Genomic DNA, 16,870 nt, shown 5'->3' with positions numbered 1-16,870 from the left:
ACCTCCCACCAGCCCTTGGCATGGTGGCTGGCTGGGAGCTGGTGGGAGTGGCAGTGCAAAACATCTGGAGGACCTAAGGTTGGCAAAGGCTGCCTTAATGGAGTGCAGCGTTGTGCCCCAGATTTGGATGTATCTCGTTTCAGCCTCCCCTGGGCCGATCCTGCTTTAGCTGCTTTTTAACAGCCCAGGAATCTTGGCAGCTAGCAGTTCTCTGATCAGGTTTTGTCTTGTTGGCATTTTAAAACCGAATCGCAAAAAGGTCATGCGTTCACCACCCCTGTCACAGGGGGGGGGGGGGAGAGAGAAAGAAGCTTGAAGGGCCGTCAGACAGCAGAATAAATGAATGAATGAATGAATCACACATCTATTGTGCTCTCTTTTTCTTTAAGTCACATTCTTAAAACTCTTCTAGGTTTTAGTTGATTTTAGTTCAGGGGTACATTGTGAAAAATGTGAGCGTGTGGAGTAGGGGAGCTGATTGGGTTGTGCCTGCTGGTTACACTTCAAGGAGTCGGAGTGTACTATTTGGAGATGCAAGCATACATGTGGATTTCCATATGCATGTGATCCAGTATGTCTCCATCCTGCCCATTTCCTTTAAAAAGTGAGCCAGTGGTGGTGTAATGGTTAGAGTGTCCACCCAAGAACCTGGGAGATCAGGGTTCAGTTCCCTGAATCTTGCTTGGATGTCTTTGGGCCACTCATTGCCTCTCAGCCTAACCTACTTCACAGGGTAGTGGTGGGGATTAAATGAAGAAAGGGGCGAAGAAAAAGGTGTGGGCATAAATACAATCAATCAATCAATCAATCAATCAATACATGCATGGTACCCTTGAGTGTGGGCCAGGGTAGATCCACCCTGTTTAATTTGTCCCATGCATTTGTTCCTTCCCCAACAGACAACTGATGGACAGGGATTTGTTATCAGCTGTTGGGATTAGTCCTCTTGCTGGGGTAAAAGAATATGTGGATTCTTTTGCAGAGAAAGTAATTCACAAATCATGCATTTCTAAGGGTGAGGAAGACCAGAACATTTCTAATGATGTCTAGTGAGATTCTTTTCTTTCGTGTTAAATTCAGATATGCAAAACTCTCTTGCCCCATCAAATTTAAAAATGTGGCTCTCATGATGCATCTTGCTGCATTTCTCTTTCTATATTATTTGCTCTTTATTTATTTGGAAAGTACAACCTTAGTACTGCTCCTGTGTTATGCTTAGTAGCTTTGATCATTTTTTTTGGTCTTGTTTGTAATTTATATTAAACAATTTTTTTAAAAGAAATAAAACACCTTTGGGACAAAACCTTTTTTTTTTTTTAAAAAAAACCCCTCTTCTCTTTCCTCCTCTACCCCCGGCCAGCCCTTCTTCATAAAATACTGATAAAAGCAGCTCACCTGGCCAGGATGTTGTAAGAATTGCTGAGATCATGTTTGTGGAACACCTTGAACACTTGGTTGCCAGTTTCAGAGTGCCCACAAAGGGTCTGTTTTCTGAGGCTGATGCTGGAATTCATTGGTGGAAGAGGGAGAAGGTCAGCTCCCTGTTGCATCTCTGCATGAGTCACTGCTCCAGGTGAGGGTAGACAAATCTGCCAGTTTTGGTTTCTCTCGGTTTCTCATTCTTCCAATTTTAACTGGAGTTTGCCACATTTGCGCACCAGAAATATGAAATCCCACAAGCATTTCGTGACACATCTCCTAAAATAAATTATTTATGTTCAGTTTTCCCTAAAGCACATCTTTGTATATTTTCATAGTTATATGCAGCTTTATGCACCCTTTCTATAATTTTTACGCACAGCTTTTTTTCCGTTGTAGAATGCAGTGTGTGGACTGCAAATCTTGAAGGATAGCTGCGTTTCTGATTCTTGCATTGCTTCAGGAAGTGCAAATCAGGCATGTTCATATTAAATGTGAATGGGACCAGATACCTCCCCCATCCCAAGATCTAGGTTTGGACTCCAACAAGGAGGCATGTCCAGACCAACCTTTCTCCTATAAACAAAACTAGTAAGGGGCATGTGGAACTGGGCTCCTCTGAGAGTGTGTGGCTCTTATTGCTGCACATTTTGAAAGTACTTCTTCTCTTGGGGAGGTAGGTGGTCTCCCATTATTGTGTGTTTCTTTGTTTTGCAGCGTGAGAGGAGTTTGGGAAGCCATGACTGCAATTAGTATAGAAAGCATCAGGAAAAATAAATAAATCTGAATTTAGCTCTGAAGCAACAGAAAACTTTCAAGTCTCTAGAGGGCAGCAGAGAGCCATTCTGAACCCTTTCTTTCAGGAAAGCCAATGGAGCTGGACTGGAATCCAATATGATGGTTTGAACACACTGCAATATGAATGTTGTCTCTTTTCTCTCACTTTTGTCAGGGGAAGATGATAGAGAGAGAGGGTGGCAGACAGAGAGGTCTAGTGGAGCTGAGTGGTAGGTCACAGATGAGGAGCCTTGAAATGTAAGTGGAAATCAAATGAGATGTTAGAAAGCCGCAGTAGATATATTTACTGAGTCCTCATATTTCTCAAGGGGTGGGGTAGGAAAGTCCCTCTCCACTGGGTAGTCTCCAAGTCCTCACTGGGCTTTTCTGGCCAGTAGTTATTAGCCATTAGAACATCTACATCTGAATAGCAGGGGCTGTTTCCTCCATGCCTTGTTTGTGAGCACCCAGGAAGCACCTGCCTTGCCCAGCCTTCTCCAGCTGGTGCCCTCTAGATGTTTGGGCCCAACTCCCATCAGCTTCCAGCCTGGAATTTGTAATCTGGAGGGCACCAGGTTGGGGAAGGCTGCCCTAGCCTTTATAGAACTGTGGATCCAAAGGAAAGCATGAGGGAGTCATCTTGCCCGGTGGCTTTGTGTGATGTGAGGCAGCCCCTCCGAGCGCTCAGGCTTCCCTTACAGTGCGTCTGGGGCTGACTGGAGATGTAGTTGGACAACATCTGGAGGACATCAGGGATAGACCAAGCTGGGGGCCTGGATTCTGGGTCTCCGCAGCGAAAACATAACAATCCATTCTGTTCCAGAATCCCTATGAGGATGGGACAGAAGACAGGGACAGCTGGGCAGTGGATGGTTTCCAATTTCACCCTTTAACCTGGAGAACTCAAAGCGCCTTGCCCTGAATGAAGTTCAGTCTGGTTACACCCAAGACAGATCTGTTTCTTCTTAACCAGAGAGATCCTTTCCTCTCTCTTTAGCCCCTGCTTCCTCCTGCTGGGCCCCTTGTGGCTAGCCTGGTTAATCTCCCAACGGAATGTGCCTTGGAAATGTGAGCGAACCAGTTGCACCCCTCTGTCTCCCTTGTGAGCAGTTTATTGGAAGGTGGGGAGGGCGGTTGTCCAGAGTTCAGTGGGGGGCACAGGTCCCCAGGGATTCATATCCTGAGTTGCCTGCTGGGTCTTTTTGCACGCGCGTGCGCACACGCACACACACACAGGGTGAGCACAGCTCCTGGGTTGGCCTGTTAAAAAAAAAAATCATCCGAGGTAAGGTGCAACCCCAAAAATATTTTTCCCGTGGGCAAAATTGGAGGATAAAACACATGTACAGTACTGAAAAGTCTTTGGCTGGAGAGGAGTTGTTGGCTCCTTGTGCTGCTCTCTGGTTTTTTAATAGCACAAGCTTAATAACACGGGTGCACGGGAGAGCGCCTTTCTGGAACGAGAAACTGCAGAAGTCTCCCAAAGGCTGGAAGAGCGGCAAGCAGGGAGGGCCGGCGGGCAGAGAGAGAGAGAGAGAGAGAGAGAGAGAGAGAGAGAGAGCACTAGCCGTGGGAGGGCTTCAGTCTCCTTGCAGATTGAGCCAGCCTGCAAAATACTTGTGTGGGTGTTATTCTGTGGAGGAAGTGGAAGGGATATTTTCTCTCCCCTTTCCCCAGTCCCTCTCCTGTAAATGCTGGAATTCGAGGTCACCCAGTGCTACGTGTTTGCAGTAAGCTCTGGACTGATGAAAGGAAGGTTTCCCCACAAAGGGTGATTGAGTTACTAGCCACGATGGCTCTGCTCTGCTTCCACAGTTGGAGGCAGCTTCTGGGTGCCAGTTCCTGGAAGGGAGAGGGTTCTTGACTTGGGTCCTGCTTATAGGTTTCCCAGAGGAGGCATCTGGTTGGCTACTGTGAGAACAAGATGCTGGTCTTAATGGGGGGCTCCCTTTGGCCTGGTCCAGTACACTCTTTGTACATTCTTATAAGTTGAGAAACTCTTTCCACAAACTATGCTGATCGCCACTGGCTTAGATGGCTTTCAAAGGGGAGAGTAGTAGCGGCAAGAGATTTATTAGAGGCTGTTATTAGAATTGTTGGCTAAATGGAGACTCCATGTCCAGGAGTGCTCTATTTCTGAATGCCAGCTGTTGTAGTAATTTGCCTTCATGTCATGCTTGCTTGCTGGTCATTGTGTAAAGCAGGAAACTGAATTGGGAAGACATTTGGCCTGATCCAGGAGAACACTCCTCATGTGCTTATTTCCTTTCTATCCTCTCTTTCCTCCTGGGAGCTCAAGGTGGCATGTGCTGCCCTTCTCCACATCACCGTTTTGTCTTCTCAACTGTCCTCCAAGGTGTGCTTGACTGACAGCTGGTGATGGTCCCAAAATGAGCTTCATGGCTGAGTGGGGATTTGAACCCAGGTCTCCTAGCCTGACACCCTAATTATAAGATCGCAGGCAAGAGGAAGCTGGACTTCTGGGCTTTGGACCCAATGCAGCAAGGCAATTCTTAAAAATTGAGGACGGCTTCTTTTCCTCAGAATAGAGGCCTCCTACCCTGCCTTGAAACCCGCCTTCCTTCTATGATCCACTCGCCTACCGGCCTCTGTTATTAATAATTATTACTTGTGAATTGTGGGAAGCGGACCCGGGGGGGCTCTGGGTCAGGGTGGCTGCGTTTCAGGGGCACAGATCTGGCTTGTAAATATTTGGTTTCCGAAGTGCCACTGTTGCCAGCCTTGACCCCTCACAGCGGCAAGAGGCGCTCTGCTTAATTTGTAACTGGGCCCCCACTGCGCAAACAGCTCAGTGGATAATTAACCGAAGCCTCATCAGAAGCGCAGCTCCAGAGGGAAAGGTAAAAAAAAAGCCCAGTTGCTGCATTTTTATTTTATATCTTCATACACTTTGCAAGTTCCTTTTTTCAGGACCGGTAGGGAGCAGCAGAGCAAAGAGGACACTGCATCTGCCCCAGTCTCAGTCCCCACCATCTACAGCTGGGCATCTCTTGGGTGACAGGGTTGCTGTGAGGTCTTGAGGAGCGGGCAGAGGAAGATGGAACTAGGCTCCAGTGGGCCAGTGGTCAGCAAGCCTGTGGTTCAGGGGCAGAGCTTGACCATGAGCAGCACCTAGTGTTGAGCATAAGAAGAGTCTGCAGGATCAGGTCAATGGCTCATCTAGTCTAGCAACCTGTCCTGACAGTGACCAACCCAGTGCCCCAATGGGAGGCCCTCCAGGAGGTCCTGAGCATAACAGCATCTCTGCCCCCTTGTGATTCCCAACAACTGGTATTCAAAAGCATTGCTGCTTCTTGACCATGGAGGCAGAGCATAGCTATTGGGGCTAGTAGCCATCGATAGCCCTCTCCTCCATGAATTGGTCCAATCATCTTTTGAAGCCATCCAAGTTGGTGGCCATCACTGCCTCCTACGGGAGTGGGTTCCATAGTTTAACTCTGCACTGCACGAAGTGCAGAAGAAAACACGAGAACCACCTTCTGGATCAGGACAAAGGAGGCCCATCTAGTCCATTCCTGTGCTCACAGTGGCCAGCCATGGGAAACTTGCAAGCAGGACCTGAACACAAGACCCCGCTGCTCGCTGTGGTTTCCACCAACTGCTTCCACCAGAAGCACTGCTGCCTCTGACCGTCATGGCTAGCTATCGTTGGTGCAGGTGCTGAGACAGGGAACTGTTAGCCCCATGGTGGTGTAGGAGAGGCAAGAGACACTGAAATCTTCATTTTGGAGCAGGGCCATTGCTCTGTGGGAGATAATCTGCTTTGCAAGCAGAAAGTCCCAGGTCCACTTCCCAGGGGGCATCTCCACGTAGGGCTGGAAGTGGGTCTGTGCCTGAAACCCAGAAGGCAACATCCTCTGTTCCTTTTATACAAGGAGCTGCATCTACTTAGTGCTTCAACACATTTTCAGTCTGTCGCTCAGGTCCTTAATCCAAGCAGAGAGAAGCGTGACTCAGCTACCAGAATAAATGATCTGCATAGTGCTAATTTGCATATTTCCTTTTTTTCTCCTTACACATTCTTCTTTATTTGATCATAAGAGGGGTAAGGGCTCCTCAACCCCACTCTCAGCCAGTGTAAACCTTATTTGGACCTCCCCTCTCTGGCTTCTCAGCAGGCATTGACTGCCCACATCCTCCCAGGCTTTGCTCTGTGGCCATGAGGTTTAGAAACTTGAGTCCCATTTAAAAATGCACGGTTTGTAGGCATCGGCTTTTGAGCACCCACAACCACTTCCAGGGCCTTGTCCCCCCAGCAGCTCCTGCAGAATTGGCATATCCCTACAAGGCAGGGTGGAGTGGGAACCTCAAAGTATCTTCTCACATCCAGGGTTATCACTCCCACCTCCTCATTCCCTCCTGCATAGCTTCAGCCTTCCACCTTGACTCTTTCCGATGCAGACTCCTCTGCCTTTTGAGCATCTATTCTCCAGCCTGCCTCCTTAAACTCCATCTTTGCTGTCCTCTTAATCTCCCTGTTTTATCTCTTTCTTTCTGCAATGCATCCCTGATATCTCCGCTGAGCCTGCCTTCCCAGCGGCAGCCCCTCTTATCTGTCCAGGTGATAGAAAGTAAGAGGTACTAGAAGGTACAGCATTCTCGTGGCGGGAATCTCTGCGGCTGTGCAGAGAGCTCTTGACAAATTGAAGCCGAGTGTTTAGGCGCAGCTTGAGGCTTTTTCTTTTTGTCTTGGGAGGATCAACTCAGCCCTTAACTTGTTTTGGCTCTAATGCCAAGGATGCGAAGATTAAAGCTGCCAGCAGATCGATTATTTGTAATTGATTTAACCTTTCCTCTGTCTGGCATTGACTGATCTTTAGATTTAAATGAAGATCCGGACTGTGAAACTTCTGTAAAGTTAAGGTGCCTATAAAGGCAACGATGGAACAGGATGGTTCCTCTTAAGCAGTTGGTGTGTGTGACCTTTTAGCGCAAAGGCCGTTATAACCATAGGCAGCCTTCCATGGACCACATGCTGGAAGTGGGTGGGACTGATGTTTTGGACTGCAGCTCCCATCTGCCCAGTCAGCAAGACTGCATGATGCTTGGGCTGATGGAGACACTGGGGCTGATGGGAGATGTAGTCCAAAACATCTGGAGGAGGAAGGTTGGGGTAAGCTGATATTTAAGAAGCAAACAAACTGCAGAGCAAATATAACATCATGCCTTCCTCCTCAGACTACAATTTCCATAATCCTTGGCCTTTGTCCAGTTTTGCTGCCAGGACTTCTGGGATCAGTGGTGCCAGGGAGGGGATCCTAAGACTCATGTGACTTGACTGTCACTGGAGGGTGAAGAACTCGAGCTTGTGCTGTGTTTTCTGCTGAAATCTTTTAATGCTCAAATTGGTATGGTACACAAGCAAAAGAGAGTTCAAAGGGACAACAGGTGCCGTGCAGTGCTAAGCAAGCTAAAACATTGAAGCAGCGAACTACCCTACATTATATGGGAAGGGGGTGGGCACAACTTTAGGGCAGCAAGCAGGATGTTCTTTTGGAATGGTCAAACGAGCAGGAGCTCTTTCTGGTGGTCTACACCTGAGCTGTCTGTTTACGCCTGTGCTGGTTTCTCCAAGTCCTTGATGATGGAGGGGGCATTAGTGCCAGCTCTGAATGAGACTGGGCGGTGGACTTCTCCTGAGATGATGGGATGGGGGCAGGCCCAAGTGGTGCCAGAGGTGAGGCTGGCACAGGAGCCGGGGTTGAAGTGGGTACAGTGCACCTGGGGGACGTCAGAGGGGATGGGGCAATATGCCACTGGGTCCCTCCTGAGGACCCGACTCCTTGACCATAACTTCTCTTCGGGTGACTCCTCTGTTGCCACGCTGCCTGTTCCATCCCGCTGGGCCCTTCCCAACTCCACCCACTGCTCATCCTGACTTGGCCAGTGTCTCCTCGGGACTCATGATGGAAGACATCTTAATCTTAATTTGCATGGTGTAATCAAATCTGGGACATCAGAACATGGTTAGAGTAGGGACCAAAGCCAAGCAAGACAGCTCTAATCTCCACCCCCACACCCCGGACAACCTTAATGCCTTGTGTGTGATTCATCTCCCATTTTTCTCCTGCCTCCAACACGGCGGAAATATCCTATCTTCCTTTTCAGAGGAGTGTGGCTGCCTTGATGGAGACGTCTTAATATCTGTGACTAGCAGTCGTTGCTTCCCTGCTTAATCAATGCTCCTTACGCACCGACCTCTCTGGATCTCTGTGTTTGCCTGCAATAACTGTTGTTGTCAGCCAGTTCCAGGGACTCATTGCAAGCCCCTCTCTCCGTCTGCCTTCCCCCTCCCGTTCAGCCCCTGGAGAGTTTCTGATGAGCTCCTTGCGTGTTTCATTCTCCATCAATTCCCACCATCGCGGCAAGGCAGCGACAATTGCTTATAATAAAACATGTCTGTGGCCTAGGAGTGAGTGATGATGCGTCTTGCGTGTGCTGCGGCACTCTGGTGTCAAGGGCTTCTGCAAACAGAGTTGGATTGTGGCGCTGATCTGGTTGTGTCGTTCTCACATGGCACAGATAAGAACATAAGACGAGCCGGCCGGGTCAGGCCAATGGCCCATTTAGTGCAGCATCCTGCTCTCACAGTGGCCAACCAGAGGCCTGTGGGAAACCAGCAAGGAGGACTAACTCACAAGAGCTCTCTCCCCTCCTGTGACTTCCAGCAACTGGTGTTCAGAAGCATTGCTGCCTCCATAGCCATTGTGGCTAGTAGCTATTGGTAGCCTTAACTGCCACAAATTTATCCATTCTTCTTTTAAAGCCATCCAAATTGGTGGCCATCACGGCCTACTGTAGAAGTGAGTTCCATAGTTTAACTATCTGCTGCATGCAAAAGTACTTCCTTTCATCTGCCTGAATCTTCCAACAGATAAGCAGCCTTTTTTGATTTGTCAGCAGCTCAGGGTGTGTTGTGGTTTGTGCGCTTGGTTCCTCTTTAGCGGGGGGGGGGTGTGTATTTTAAGTTGGGACGTTCAGCTGGCAGTGCTGGCATTCAGCACAGTTTTACTCAGGAGAAAGAAAAGGCGTTAATCTAAAATCCAGTTTCTTTCTGCCAGCAGCCTAGAGGAATCTTAGGTGATTGATTGTACAAGTTTGGAGTGGTTAATAGACTAGATCTGCAAATATTTGTCTATGAAGAAGACAATATTTTTTAAAGATGAAAAGAGTGCTTTCTTCTGTTTTACATGGAGCCTGGATATGATGTGTCAGACATCATTATAGAAGCATTCCCTCTTCCTGTGTAGGTGAAGAAGAAAGGGATGCCTCTTCCCAAATGACAGTTGCTATCTACGGTTTTTAGATATAACAATAATTTAATTATCAACATTTTTTTAGGGGGGGAGCCTGTTGTGCTCCTCTTCTTTCTTCTTCTTCTTCTTCTTCTTCTTCTTCTTCTTCTTCTTCTTCTTCTCCTCCTCCTCCTCCTCCTCCTCTTCTTTCTTCTTCTTCTTCTTCTTCTTCTTCTTCTTCTTCTTCTTCTTCTTCTTCTTTAGGGGGTGCCCGGTTAGTCAATCCAAAGGATCTCAGGCTGTAATCCAGTCTTTAGAGCTGGGCTGTGGTGCAGCCACTATTGTGTTCATAGTCCAGCTGCTCCTCCCATCTGGGGCAGAAGGCTGGGTGAGCAGGGTAGGGGTGGAGGATAGGCAAATCAATCAAGTGGTGGCAGTATGCCCATCCCAGGATCCAGCGGATCCTGGGCTGACTCAGCCCATCTGTTCTACCATAATGGCTCATTTGGACTGGGGCTGGTGGGAGTCCAAAATGGCCATGCTGGCTGGAGCTGATGGGAACCGTGGTCCAAAACATTTGAAGGGGACCTAGGTGGCAAAAGACGATGCAGAATCTTAAAAGGAAGGATGAAGCCGCAGCAGAGGAGAAGAGGGGGCAATGCTGTGGAGAAAGCCAGCTGGTTGATGATGGACTGGAGATTTGTGACAGATAGGCAGCAGTTCTTCCTTGAGACAGGATCAGGAGAGGGCCCAAGACAGTCCTTGGAGGGTCTGCCTGAAGCTGGAGGCTGGAGGAGGGTGTTAGGGAGAGGTGGCAAGAGATAAGCTTGTATAAGAGAGGAAGAGGTAGGCATGAAGGTCCAAAGCAGTGACTGGTCCAAAGCCACCCAGTGCGCTTCATGGCTGAGTGGACGTTTGAACCCTGGTCCTCCCAAGTCCAGTCCAGTGCTTGAAGCCACTGCTGTACACTGGCTCTCAATGAAGGCTGAGAGTGGGGTGTGGGTGTGCATGCAAGATGCAGAACAGCAGCCTTCACCGACATGGTGCCCCCCAGATGCTGCAGGACCCCAACTCCCATCAGCCCTCGCCAGTGTGCTTGAAGTCCTGCAACATCTTACAGGGCAGTGGGAATAACTCTGCAAAACAGCAACATGGAGAGGCAGAGGGAACGGAGCCTTAACCTCATCTCGCATTGCTCAAGTGCCTTATCCTCCGTCGCTGCTAATTGTTGCCAACTCTGTTACAAAGCCTGGCTGCTCAGGGGGGTGATCAGTTCGCTCCTGGCCCCTAAGCAGCTCAGTCGAAGAGGATGTGTGATGCTCTCTTTGATGGGGTGTTGTCATCATTGGGGGCTGGTTGGACGTTTTCTGGCCCTGCCACGAGCCCACCCCTGCCTGCTGCTGCTGCTGCAGCCCAGAGGAGCAGTTGCTGAATCTTCACGGTTTAATTAGATTTCTCCGGCAATGGCATTACAGAGAAAACGGCAGTTCTTTCCTACCCGGAGGGCCAACAATCTGGCAACTAATGAAGAGGCAGAGGGCCAAGCGGGGAATTGGCTGGGAGTGCTTGCAGGAGAGGAGGGAGTCTTCCTTACGCAGGGATGCCTTTCTTTGGAGGCCTCCAGGCCCCAGCACATTTCTCCCCCTTCTCCAGGGGGCTTCATAACCAACCCTCTTGGAATAGGCACCTCTCTTGTTGCATGGATCTGATGAAACTCCTTTTCTTTCTGACTCAGCCTTCCGATTTGAGCATGCAACGGAGCCTATATGAATCAAGGCATATCCACATAGTCCTAACGACTAGAATCTTGATTTAAAACAGGTGGAGGGCACCAGGCTGGAGAAGCCTGGCTTAGATTGTCTGCTGCCTTCTATCTTTTTGGCCATTACTGCAAACCAGTGGGCCTTCTCTCCTTCCAATTCCAGTGCCCAGTTTTCCTCCCTGAGTGCTGTCCTCGGCTGCGAGGCCTGAGGTTCACCTGTCTCTGCCTTGCCTTGCATTAATCCAGAGAGACAAAAGCGCTTAGGGAGGTGCTGGCCCGGATGGGCAGGTCTTCTCTGGGGCTTCTTTTTATTCTGCAGCTGTTCAATCCCAGACCACGGAGAGGATGGATTTATATATGAATTATGGAGCGAGCAAATTACTTAAAAATAAAGAATGAAGAGAAGCTTTTTATTGCCTTGGCTGCTGCCCGCTATGCCATTATTGGCAGCATCATAAAAAGAGTGGGGTGCGGGGAGAACAACCCGTCTTCGAATGGATTGCAAATTGCGGTGGTAATTGTAGCATCTGTGTGCGCTCGGAGAGTCAAAGCGTGGCCAGGTGGGGTGGCTTTGAGCACAGCAGTATGGGCATTATACGTGGCTGGCCGGCTGGCTTAGTTAATAGTTTTGGCTCTGAAGAGCTGGGCGTTCTGGCCTCCCCACCCCAACCTCCTACTAGCTCTGTAGTCAGACCAGATGGAGAGGGAAAGCGCCTTGTTCCTCCTGGAGTGGGCCGCATCCCACCTGATTGTAGAACTGTGCGGTTGGAAGGGACCACGAGGGCCATCTAGTCCAACCCCCTGCAGTGCAGGAATCCTTTTTGCCCAGTGTGGGGCTCAAACCCGCAACCCTGAGATTCAGAAGCTTATGTTCTACTGACTGACCTGTACCTGAACCAAGGGCCCTCCACAGTCGTGTTGGCTGGGACTGTGGACAGAGGCGAAGCAACCTGCTCCGGTACCCAGAGTGGCGCTTGTCCCAGGGGACGTGGCATGCATCCTGGGGGGTGCTGCCAATCAGGGGTCAGCATTTTGTCACCCCCCTTTGGAATGGTGCCCGGAGAGGACCACCCCCCCTTGAACCTCCCCTGGCTGCAGAGAGTTTGCCATCCGAAACAGCTGGAAGGCACCAGGTTGGGGAAATCCTCAGCTGCCCTGCCCTTTCTCTCTAGTGGCTGCAGAGATGGCAGAACATAATTCCCATCCCACATTTGTAAAAACTTGATTCTTCAGTGTGGCAGTGCTTGCAGTTTGGAACTCCTTGCCCATTGGCATCGGGCAGGCCCCTTCGCTGTACATATATACGCATCAGGTTACAGACGCTTCAGGTTACAGACTCCGCTAACCCAGAAATAGTACCTCGGGTTAAGAACTTTGCTTCAGGATGAGAACAGAAATCATGCTCTGGCATCGCGGCGGCAGCAGGAGGCCCCATTAGCTAAGGTGGTGCTTCAGGTTAAGAACAGTTTCAGGTTAAGAACGGACCTCCAGAATGAATTAAGTACTTAACCCGAGGTACCACTATACTCTTTTTGGCGCCTGCCAAAAATATTCTTTTTTAGAACTAAAAGGTAAGGGTATAAAAGGTAAAGAACCCCTAGACACTTAAGTCCAGTCAAAGGCGACTATGGGGTGCGGCGCTCATCTCACTTCAGGCCAAGGAAGCCGGTGTTTGTCCACAGACAGCTTTCCAGGTCATGTGGCCAGCAGGACTAAACTGCTTCTGTTTAGAACTGGAAGCTTAGAAATTTGATGCAAGTTTTAATCTGGTTTTAGTCTATTGTTATTTTAACTGCTCAGACGTTTAAAATTACTGTTAATTTTTTGGGTGATAATCTTATTGTTTTATCTTTGTTGTAAACCATCTGTAACGGGTTGGCCTTGTGAGTTGCCAGCCTGCTTGCTGCACCTGCCCTGCCCATCCGCCGTGGCAGGCGTCTTGCCAGTTAGCAGATGTAATCAGAAGCGCACAAAAACCATGTCTGGTTTATTTCTTCGCTAATGAAACTAATTCTATACTGCCTTTCACTCTCCAGACAATATCAAAGTGGTATCTTGTTTTAAATTATATGCTCCCAAGACACATACCTGAACACCACCACCCCAACGTGGAGGCAATAATGCTTCTGAATAGCTGTGGCTAGAAGCCATAGGGGTAAAGAGAATGCTCTTGCACTTGGATCCTGCTTGCTGGTTTCCCTTTGGGACATCTGACTGCCGACTGTGAGAAGAGGATGCTGAACGAGATGGGCCTTTGCCCTGATCCAGCAAGGCACTTCTTATGTCGACAAAAGCAGTCTTACATTCTGTTTTAAATCTCGCCCTCGAACCCCTGCATACCAGAGGAATGGCACTTGGGCACCTAAGCTTTTATTCACTGCCTAACCTTGAAATGCATGCGCCTAATAAGTAAATTAATTGAGGTGTGCGGTGACATGTATCCAGGTCTGTGGGTGCACCGTGATTCCCCCAGTCCTGGTAGTTTTTGGGTGTTGGTATATGAGATTAGAGTACTAAGCAGTTCTCAGCTGCAGATTTTAATTTGCTCTCTCGGCCCCGTTTCCTGCATGTCTCTAGTTAGTCATGAACGTGAGCTGGATTCTTCTGTCCTCGATTAGATGATCAAAGGGAGGCAGAAGGGAAGGGCTGGCATCCCTCTGATTGGATCTCCCCAAAGGGAACAGAGCATGCAAGGAGTGCGTGCCCTCCCCAGCCTGGCTTAATTACTTCCCCATCTAATCATAAGTGGCGCAGTAATTAAAGCGCCACCGCCAAGAGGGAATGGCCTAGGGACAGTCTAGACGGCAATTTGCAGCAGTTTAAATGTGGATGCTGCTGTCCCAGGCAAGGCACATTTTCACCCCAACACCCCCCCCCATGAAACCGCTTGATATCTGCGTACCTGTTGGGTGAGGCTAATACCTTCCTCTTTCTCTCTCTTATTCTAAAGAATTCTCTCATTTTGCTCACCTTGCTCTCAAACATCAGATGGAGCTGAGGTGATAACAGGGGCTTCTCCGAGCCAGGAAAAGTGTATGGTTGGGTTTATAATGGCCCAAGGCTACGTGCAAAGCGTTTGATGTTGGCCGCGAAAGCCTACATAAACTTTTATTAAAAAATGATAATCATAAATAAAAAAGGAAGTTTCTAGCTCTCATTATTGTGAAAGTTGGCTCGAAGGTTCATGTGGGCAATCGATGCCAGAGAGGAGTCGCTGAATAAGTTTCTCTCCACAGTTCCTCTCACTGCCTAGCCAGGGAGGTGGGGAGACGATGGGGAGACAAACAATAATAAATAATTCCAACTGCCTTGAGCTTCCTGTGTGGCAAGGTGGAATAAAAAGGCATACAATAAAATATCATGTATTACATAAAAACATATCGGAACCAATTATGCCAAACATGATTTATTTATTTGCGGATTTATATGTGAAGTGCTCTTTGAAGCTTGCATAATAAAAAAGAATTAACACTTTTCAAACATTATTTAAATCAATAATGACATGAAAAACAATATACAAAAGGCAGCAAATAAAAACTGAGTGAAATATGAGAAATTGCCAATAGCAAAAGTACTATTCATATTGTCTGTCTATGTGTTCAAATTTAAAAAAAAAATATTACTAGAGTTGATTTATTAATTGCTTTCTAAACCATTATCTCAAAGTGATTTACATATAAAATACTGTAATTAAAAACAGTTTAAAAAGTGGACACTTGTGGCAGAGACCCATTTATCCAGCTGGGAAAGCCCATTGGAACAGAAACATCTTCAGTTTTTTCTGGAAAATGCAGACAGTGAGGACCTGATATATCTGGACAGGAATGCTATTCCAGAATGCTATTCCACAGGGCAGGAGCAGCCTACTAAAAGCCCTGGTCTGAGATACTGTAGTATCTCAAGTAACCTGGTCCTGAGCTATATAGAACCTTTTATGTTAGTACCAACACCTTGAACTTGACCTGGTAGCAAATTGGTAGCCAGTGCACATCCCACAAGCGATGTTCTATGTTGGGGGTAGTTTGCCCCCACAAGCAGCCTAGTTGCCTTCTGACATATAATCCTATAGGTAGTACCAATATTATTTTCCCACACACGGCAGACAAGCCAAGAAAGAGAGGCTAGTGAGTTCTTGGCAGAGGCTGGACTTGAACTGGGGTGTTTCTGATTTCAGAGCTCACTCTCTTAGGCAGTGATCATTTTAATCTTTGGATTTAATGGTCTTACAGCATTTACAGCTTTTTAGATGAGGCTGGGGAACTTTTTTGGTAGTTTGGGGGCCACATTCCCCTGGAAACAACCTTTCAGGGGCCACATGGTAGTAGTAGGTGGGGCCAGGAGCAAAAATGTACAGATCCATGGATTACCTTTGTGCAGCAGGGCACTTTGCAGCCATGCAAAGGCCAGTACATCTCGCCACTGAGGCAAGCAAGAGACTTAGTCATGGTTCAAGGACATGTCCCAGTCGGGTACCAGCACTTGAGGAGGATGCAGAGGGTGGGGGGGATGTTGTCTGGAGGGAGTCCAAGGGCCGGATAGACAGGACTAGAGGCCCGAGGTTCCCCACCTCTTCTTTCAAAACATGTCTGCATTTGGGGGCCTCTTCTGCTCCCCCCAATTTTGCCCTGATGACACCACTGCTCTCAGCTACTTGGCTGCACCAACTGTCAATTACACGGTTCTGCTACATGTGCACAATTTTTGTGCAGGTTTCAGAATGCAGATGCTGCTGGCAAGGCATGTTGATGGACTGAATTGGGTAAAAAAAATTCCCAGCACAGAGTTCGCGACCCTGAGTCGAGAGCCTCAGCTGCAGAAGGTTTGATCGACTGCCAGGGCAGGGTGCGTAGCAAAGCCCCCCGCATCGAGGGGGATGGTTGAGCGTGCTGAATTGTACTTGGACAAAATGCCGCCTAATTTGTATGGTCCACTCCTCCAATACCACACACACACTCACACACAGAGCCCTGAGCTTTCACAGCTTCTGTATAAGCAAACGCTCTCAGTGGTGTTGTGTCCCGAGCTCCAAGGAGGCATCATGGAGGGGCTGCTCAGACCAGAACAAGGGGTGAGGTGAGTTAGAGGAGCTGCCATTGATGACCCATTGGTGACTCCTCCTCTGCATCACACCACCGTCCCCAGGAAGTCTCCCTAGGATTCAAGACACCTTGGGACTCTCCTCAGATCGCACCTCCTATCCAGGCCACACCCCTCACTGACTATGCTCCACCCCTTCCTTGAGTGTTTTTGCTTGGATGGAATGTGTCCTTGATGAACTATGGTAATGCCTCTTGCTCTCCTGCATGGAGAAACCTCTGGCTTTTCCGTGACTGTAGCATAATGGGCAATACCAAGAGCCATATCCATTGTCCTGTCTGATTTTGCTTCTGGCCCCCACCAGTGGCATGTGGCCCCTGGAAAGTTGCTTTGGGAGGTGATGTGGGCCCTCGACCTGCAGAGCAGACACATTCTATCGGCTATATTGTTTTCCATTCTTTACTTGATTACAGTCTTGTAAGGCCTGGGTTTGCTGCCCGCAACCCTCCATTGCATCCCCACCTGCCCAGCCTCAATACTGCCAAAGTGTTGGGGCTGAAAGACAGGAGTGGGGATTATTTAAGAACACGAAGAAGAGCTTGCTGGATCAGACCCATGG

The 16,870-nt window shown here is 48.5% G+C and overlaps 1 protein-coding gene across 8 annotated transcripts in view; it reads left to right on the top strand.

Annotated features, from left to right (window-relative positions):
• Positions 1–16,870, top strand: part of PC (pyruvate carboxylase) — a 263,520-nt gene that overhangs the window by 24,706 nt on the left and 221,944 nt on the right. The window contains exon 1 of one of the 8 annotated variants that reach the window (XM_079956468.1): positions 2,435–2,454. The exons of the other annotated variants lie outside the window; for them this stretch is intronic. The gene's annotated coding sequence lies outside the window, so the exon portion shown is untranslated. Of the gene's footprint in view, positions 1–2,434; positions 2,455–16,870 lie in introns of those variants that run through there. 8 annotated transcript variants of the gene reach the window in all.

The sequence above is a fragment of the Podarcis cretensis genome, assembly GCF_951804945.1.
Source record: "Podarcis cretensis genome assembly, chromosome: 16".
NCBI lineage: Eukaryota > Metazoa > Chordata > Lepidosauria > Squamata > Lacertidae > Podarcis > Podarcis cretensis.
The sequence above is the reverse complement of the archived record's forward strand: the minus strand, read 5'-3'. Positions and strand labels throughout refer to the sequence as shown.